Genomic DNA, 7,897 nt, shown 5'->3' with positions numbered 1-7,897 from the left:
GTCAAAGTCCTATATATAATCCTGCATATGCTAAAAAAAAATAAAATGGAACCATCTGGGCTGTCCAGACAAAGTACAGCCTCTTTTAGTCCTCTAGAGACAGGAGGGAGAGCAGGACCGTGGAAGATAGATAAACTGTAAACAAGGTCCTTTTCTCTCTTTTCTCTTTGGCATTCACTTAATAAGGACCAGGGACTGGCCTTTTGGTGCAACTCAGTCCCCTTTGCACTACTGAGAGCGATCAAAGTGTTAGCCAAATGGGCTCGTTTCCCCCTGGAGCTGCCCAATTACCCCAAGGAGGCACGGGAGTCTAGAAGACGGCTTCAAGTTCTTTATTGATCAGTCAGCTGAGCGGGTGTCCCCCTCGACTCATGCCAGAGGGAGGAACACACCTTACAAGCACAACTGGGCTTCTTTTATACAGAGAGACAAACAACTTAGCGTGTCTAAATTCTGCTAACCTATGCATTGTTTAAATTCAGTTCTAGTAGTAATCAGGATACATCTGTTTAGCTTCCCGTCCTTCACATTCCTTTCCCAGGGTCCGTCCAACCCCCTCCCCTTTGCCATATATCTTCTATACATCCTGTATATGTGCAGCTTTATGCATGGGAAACGACAGTGAGAACTGAGATAAGCATCTTTACTGGGATAACAAGCAGAAGCCGAGATAAACATGTTTTTCAGTTTTTGGGCCTAACAAGATTCCCCCCTAAAAAGCATTTTGAGAGCCTTATGGCCCCCAATTCTCAGCCTTCACCGGCTGGTATAGGGCCATCATTTGTTGGTGTATAATTTGATTAGCCATTCGTCGGACTAATGCAACTATACAGGGAGCTAAGCAAGCTAGGGTTAATAGGGTTGTAATAAAGAGTACAAAGAGAAGAAGGCCTTCTCGGAGCCATCCTAGTTGCGGTAACCAGGACGTGAACCAGTCCGTATTCCACCCACCCCATGTTTGGACCGGGACATGGGCTAACTTCCTCATTTCTTTTGTTAGCTGTTTTACCGCCTTTCCATTATCATTTATTTGTAAACAGCAATTAGATTCGTTTAATTTTGCACAAATTCCCCCTTCTTCTGCCAGCAAATAATCAAGAACTAGATGGTGCTGGTAGAGCACATTCCTCATCTGAGTGGACTGATCGGCCAAAAGATCAAGAGCTGCAGCCGTCTGATTAGTTATTATTTCTAAAATGGCTTGCAGCCTAATTATCCGGTTCAAGTTGTAAATGGGCTCCCTGGCCCCTGAGATCCACTCATTAGGATTCCATGTAGCTGGACCATAATGTTTTATAATTCTCTCAGGGGGCCACTCCTGAGCCCCCCATGTTTGGGAGCTTCCGGCGGTCAGGGTGGAATCCACGAACCGCCTTTCTCTAATTAAACCTTAATTCCCAATGTATTTCCCTGCATCTGGAGTAGTAGAAAGAACAAGGGTCTTATATATCCAACATAACATATCCCAGACCAATTTGGAGGCAATCTTCGGTAGGCATAGGACCCGCGGATCCAATAATGGCCCTTTAGAGCCCAGGTTCCATTAGCAAAGGGGCCATCCCAGGTTTCCTCATTCTCATCGTCCTCTAGATGGTCAAAATATAAAGGATTACCTGGCCCTAAAGGTCCCCCCACCATTCCATCAGCTGAACTGCAATAATCACATCTCCACGCCCCAGCTCCTGCTTTCCAGACTCAATCGCAGCCCCATTTTGGCTGATTGGTGCTAGACCAGAATTGTTTAAAACCCCATACTCGAGTTCCATTCTGATTCTGCCATGCCCATTTGAAACCACCGTACCACGTGGTCCTTGCTAGTGGTATTGTCTACCTGGCAACTCGTGAATAGGGCGTCAAAGAACCCATCCTGTCCTACCGCCCTGCAACCTTCGGCCGTAGGGTAGTATTGTTTGGAGCATTTCACCCAACTATTATTGGTGAGCCTCACATGGGTCTGGTTCCATTGCCCCTGATATTTAGAACAGTCATACAGATGACAATAAGGGTCCCAGCAATCAAACCCTGGGGATAGAGTCCAATCATACTTGCTTTCTCCCAAGTACACTCCCTCCCGCCTTGTCCAATTAAGGCAGAGAATACCCTTTCCAGAAGAATACAGTCGCCAGGGGCTACTATCCTCAGTCCAAACCCCCGTTCCATCGTGGACTATACTCAAATTGCTGAGCCACCATTTGGGCTGTACCGGCTGGGCTACCCAAGGCCATTCATTTAATTCCCCTGGGCCTCCGCACACCCAACAGTTACTGAGGTTAAAGGATTTTGCTATTGTCTCCCCCAGCTGTAAAAACCTATTTTCCCAACCATAATAGTGGTGGAAGCACATAAACAAAGATATTAACAATAATTTCATTATCTTTTTCTAAACAGTCCCTTTAGTCCATCCAAGTACTGATACTCCCAGGTGGAGTCTTCACCTGTGCCACCCCGGGCATCCGGAGCCGGGGCGGGCAGAGGGCTGGTGTCCTCTTCCGCTAGTTCAGTCTCCGGGTTAGGGTTCAGAAACCGCTTTACCCGCGTATGGTGTGTCCATTTGTCACTCCCAAGAACTTTGACTGCAGCTTGGCTGATGAGCGAGACAGTGTGCGGGCCGTCCCACCGTGGTGTAAGGGGGTCACGCTTCCACTTCTTGACGAGGACCTGATCACCGATCTGGAACGGGTACATGGGCTGGTCCAAGGGAAGGGCCTGAAAAGGCACTGCGTCGATGCAGCTGTAACAAAACAGATTGCAACCCAGAGACCTGTTTCCATAAGGAGTCCTTCCCCATTTCCCAGTTTACATCCTCCCGGAACCCTGGGATAATGGTGAAAGCTTAAGACCCTTACGTGGGGCCCTTCGAATGCGGGTAAGGGCGAGCGGTAGCGCATCAAGCCACTTTAAACTAGACTCTGTGCATAGTTTAGTGAGGGTATCCTTGAGAGTCCTATTCATTCTTTCCACCTGTCCCGTGCTTTGCGGCCTCCAGGGGGTATGCAACTTCCATTGTATACCGAGTGCCTGGGACACCTGTTGCAAGACTTCAATACAGTCATGAGTGGGGCTGGTCTCATAGGAAACCCAAGGGTCAGGCAATAGGGTAGCTAGGTTGAGGGAGCTAACTGTCCTAGAGGTTAAGTTAGGGGCTAGCAAGGGCCCTACCTCATATCTGGTATGTCGACTGGGATTTAGATGCTTTTCCCCAGCACCTGTCCCCAGTATTTGAGGCACCCCATGGGGAACCACAACCTCAGTGTCCCCTCCCAGGGTAAACTTTTCAGCCTCCTGTACAAGGAGAGCGGTTGCTGCAACGGCCCATAAGCAGGCAGGCCACCCCTTGGCGACAGGGTCCAAGACCTTCGAATAGTATCCAATGGGTCGCCAGGTTGGTCCTGACCTTTGGCACAGGACTCCAGCTGCCACCCCTCCTCTTTCATGAACGTATAGGGTGAATGGCTTCCGGGAATCTGGGAGGGCTAGAGCGGGAGGCTGAACCAAGGCTTCTTTAAGCTCTCGAAATGCTTTTTCCATTTCCCTGGTCCATTTCCAGTGGAGCAGACCTTCTTTAGTTAAAGACTCATATAGTGGTCTGGCTTTTCCGCCATAGTCAGGGATCCAGAGTCGACAGAAGCCAGTCAGTCCCAGAAAAGCCCTTAATTCTCGGGGGTGCCGGGGTTAAGGGCTGTTAAGTATAACCTGGATTCTTTCTTTACCCAAACTGCGACTCCCTTGGCAGAGGTGGTATCCAAGGAAGGTGACCTGCTGCTTAACCAACTGAGCTTTTTCCTTTGATACTTTATATCCCTGTACCCCAAGGGGATTGAGGAGATCTACAGTTTGCTCCTTGCAGACTGTCTGTTTCAGTACTCAAGAGCAGATCATCGCAGTACTGAACTATGTTACATGCAGGATGGTTAGCCAGGAATGGGGCCAGGTCCCTTTTTAGCTGGCTGCCAAAAATCTCTGGTGCACAGGTGAGTCTCTGTGAGACAACAGTCCAAAGATATTGGGCCCTGTAATGGGTGTCCGGATCCACCCACTCAAAGGCAAACAGTCTCTGCTATTAACTTGTTAATTTGTCTTAGGTCCTGGACCAACCAATACTGCCCATTAGGCTTAGGCACCCCCATTATTGGAGTATTGTATGGGGACGTGTCTTCCTTTAACCACCCGCACTGCAAAAACTTTTGAATCAGGGGTTTTAACCCGATCCGAGTGGTTAGCTTAAGGGGGTATTGTCGAATTCAGACTGGGCTGCTTCCCTCCTTAAGGGAAATATGCACTGGTGTAGCATTCCTGGCTCGGGCCACGCCTCCTTCCTCCGCCCAGACCTTGGGATTTACACCCCCCTCCCAGCAGCTGGCTTCCAGGGAGTGATCTCTAGCATTTATGAGAGCCATCTGGTAATTAGAGGCTTGTTGCTTAGGGATTCTGACTTCCATTGTCCCGTTATCGAATGAGATCTCCGCCTGTAATTTAGTGAGGATATCTCGTCCAAGCAGCGCTATGGGGCAGGAGGGACTGCAAACAAACTGATGGCAAATTTGACGGTCCCCTATTTTTACTAGGAGAGGCAAAGTTTTTTTCCAAAGCTGTAGTTTGTCCCTCTATCCCCTGGACTATGGCACGTCCCCGAGCTCTATCTCGGGGAGCCTTATTAAGGGGGAGCAAACTAAGAGTGGCCCCAGTATCAATAAGGGCTTCAATTGGGCGGCCCTCCACTTTAATTTTTACTGTGGGATCCAGGCTGGCAGCTTGTGCTGTCAGGAGGGGTCGCTGGGTTCCCCGACCCCCCTATGGGGAAGACTCCTCCCCTGAACATCCTGTACTGTTGTAGAGGATGGGAAGGGACGGGGTTTTATCTTTATGTTCCTTTTCCATGGCCTGTCACCGGGGGCATTCATTCTTCCAGTGCCCCTCTTTCCTACAGATAGCGCACTGATTTCGACCCAGGCAGGGGCCCCACCCCTACCCCGGTGGCCCTGGCCGTCCCTTAACTTTGTCCTCCCTTTCTTCATATCCTTTCCTTTGGGCCATGGCTAAAACGTGGGCCCCTTTCTTCCGAGAACGGGGGATTCTGTTGCTTCCAATTATATAGATCACTAGTGGTAAAGGGAATATATACCATAGTGAGATTACCCTCAGGGGCTACAGTTTCCTGCAGTGGATACAAATAATTCTGTTGCAGGGGCCCTTGGAGTACCGGGCCACCCTTGCTCCTGGTGTGGTTAGACACCGGGGAGGGGGCTCCTGTTTGGAAAAGTCCTGGTCGCTTGGCTCACCCCTTTCAGTTGAGCCATTATCCTCAGAGGAGGGGGTGGGGATTTCAATTGAGGATACCGGAGCCAGGAGGCCGGGATACAAAGGGGGAGGGGGCATAGGATCAGGGGCAGAGGGAATCACAGCCCGCAGACAAGATTTCTTAACAGGGAAACAGGGTTTCCTAACAGGGGCACGGGCCATTAAGGTTTTAATAGTTTGTGATCTACATTTTTGTAACCATGGGGGATGATTGGCCACAAGGTCCTGCCAAATATCTATATAGGGATATTGGTCCCAATGCCCATCCCAGATCACAATGCTATGTACTGCTTGTACAACCCCTGGTTTGAGCGTCCCGCCCTCGGGCCATTCCACCCCAAATGTCATCCATTCAAGAGTACAGAATTTTACAAGCTTGTCTTTACATAATACAATTCCATAATTAGCCTGGCGTCTAAACGCCTTCCAGTTATGCAGCATACATCCCAGGGGTGTCCAGGAGAAGGTGCTTCGTCCGGACCCCATTATGCTTTACCCAGAGTTTTCCGAGACAGAGATATCAAGAGGGGGAAGAGGTATAGATCTAGTTCTAACTCAGATATCCGCTGGGTCACGAGGTTCGGCTGACCCCCCTTGCAATCAAGATATCCTGGTCATCGGGTTTCCCCTTGCAGGAGTCTTGGGGCGGCTGAAGTCAGCTTAAGCCTCAGACCTGTCAGCAGCACTCATTCATCTTTCACACAGATCCTTTAATCAGTTACAATCTCGGTTTCCAACACACCATTAAGAGGAGAAACAAGATTACCCTTCCTATAGACAAGAGTAATCCCTGAGGTTGCTCCAAGTCCCAATAATTGTTAAAAACGGCCCATGGACTTGTGGAGTTAGTTACGTTACTCATTGGCCGTTATTTGCTTACCCTTTAACCAAAAACAGAACAACAAGACATTTACAAAGCTACAATAATGTTAACATACCTTCCCGTATACAGGCTGCCTAGGGGATTTCCACTGTCCAACCCACACCTCGGGGGCGTTATTCCTCAAACCCAGGAGGTAAACGCACTTACCGCCCGAAGTGGCCGCGTCCGGCAGTCAGACTTCCCCTCCTTCTGAAGCCGTCTTGCTTCCGTGTCCTTCAGAGTTCTCTTTAGAGAGGACGCAGCCGCCCCGGCCGATTGTGACGATCCGAGGCCCGAGCAAAGCAACAGCTCGAGGTGGCCACTCCTCGGAATCGCCCTCGGCCGTCGGTCAGTGCCCTCTACAGGGAGAGAAGTCCCGGCGGAGTCGCCATTTGTTAGCCAAATGGGCTCGTTTCCCCCTGGAGCTGCCCAATTACCCCAAGGAGGCACGGGAGTCTAGAAGACGGCTTCAAGTTCTTTATTGATCAGTCAGCTGAGCGGGTGTCCCCCTCGACTCATGCCAGAGGGAGGAACACACCTTACAAGCACAACTGGGCTTCTTTTATACAGAGAGACAAACAACTTAGCGTGTCTAAATTCTGCTAACCTATGCATTGTTTAAATTCAGTTCTAGTAGTAATCAGGATACATCTGTTTAGCTTCCCGTCCTTCACATTCCTTTCCCAGGGTCCGTCCAACCCCCTCCCCTTTGCCATATATCTTCTATACATCCTGTATATGTGCAGCTTTATGCATGGGAAACGACAGTGAGAACTGAGATAAGCATCTTTACTGGGATAACAAGCAGAAGCCGAGATAAACATGTTTTTCAGTTTTTGGGCCTAACAAAAGGAGGGTTATAACTGCCCTAAAGGGCAGCTGAGGATTTCCCTACTGTTCAGGAAAAGGCTTGTACAGACTCTGGGCTCCTCCCAACCCCAGGCACAGCCCCACATGCCTCTTCTCACCCTTTATTTACCTGCTATCATCAAATCTCTATTGAATCTGTAGTGCCCTTCAAGCCCCTCACTCTCTGCCTGCCTGCCTCCTCAAATCTGTTCATCACCCTGTCTCCTCTCCCCCGAGGCCACCTCCCTGCCTCCTGCAGCCCAGCTGGCTCACTATGGGTATGTGTGTAGCACAGCTGGTGAGTCCAGGAGAAAGATGGTAAGAACATTTTGAGAAACAAAATTTCAATGGAACACATTTTTTAAAATGTTCACTTCTGTTTTTCATTGAAAACAGAAGCAGTTGATGAATCTTAGCACTGCTGATAGCTAATATTTGCATAGTTCAAAACAGTCATTCTGATTAAAAGGAATAACTCTGCATTTAATTTCAAATGTGTAGAAGTAAACTGTGTGTGAGATATTCTCCAAATGTGTCTTGAAAGTTTGGTATATGTGGGGAATGTGTTTGGAATTTGTTTTTCTTTTTAAGTTAGAGGGGCCCAAGGCAAAACATTTTAAAAACATATTTATGTGTTCTCTGTAAAGGTTAGCAAATATTTTAAAAATATCATGGAAAATTCAATTGTCTTATGAAGGGGTATTGTGCCAAATTTAAAGTCTAAATTCAGTAGTTAAAGTATGAAACAGAAGGAATCTAGTCCTAATTTAAGTGCAAATCTGCAGCAAATTGAACTAGAGGTGTTACCAATGCCGCCCTAATACATCCTTTTTGCATCTCTCAGCACACACGCAATGAACTGCAGTAGTAAAAAGTTACTATAACACT

At 48.4% G+C, this 7,897-nt stretch overlaps 1 long non-coding RNA gene across 1 annotated transcript; it reads right to left on the bottom strand.

Moving 5' to 3' along the window:
• Nucleotides 1-316: 316 nt before the first annotated feature.
• Nucleotides 317-7,003, bottom strand: LOC128838697 (uncharacterized). The gene is made up of 2 exons (XR_008445242.1): nucleotides 6,237-7,003; nucleotides 317-2,731 (listed from the first exon to the last, which is right to left on the bottom strand). It is a non-coding gene; the product is annotated as an uncharacterized LOC128838697 (long non-coding RNA).
• Between the last annotated feature and the right edge of the window lie 894 nt (nucleotides 7,004-7,897).

Source organism: Malaclemys terrapin, chromosome 5 (genome assembly GCF_027887155.1).
Source record: "Malaclemys terrapin pileata isolate rMalTer1 chromosome 5, rMalTer1.hap1, whole genome shotgun sequence".
NCBI classification, from domain to species: domain Eukaryota; kingdom Metazoa; phylum Chordata; order Testudines; family Emydidae; genus Malaclemys; species Malaclemys terrapin.
Note: the sequence above shows the minus strand (reverse complement) of the source record. Positions and strands in the feature narration are given on the sequence as shown.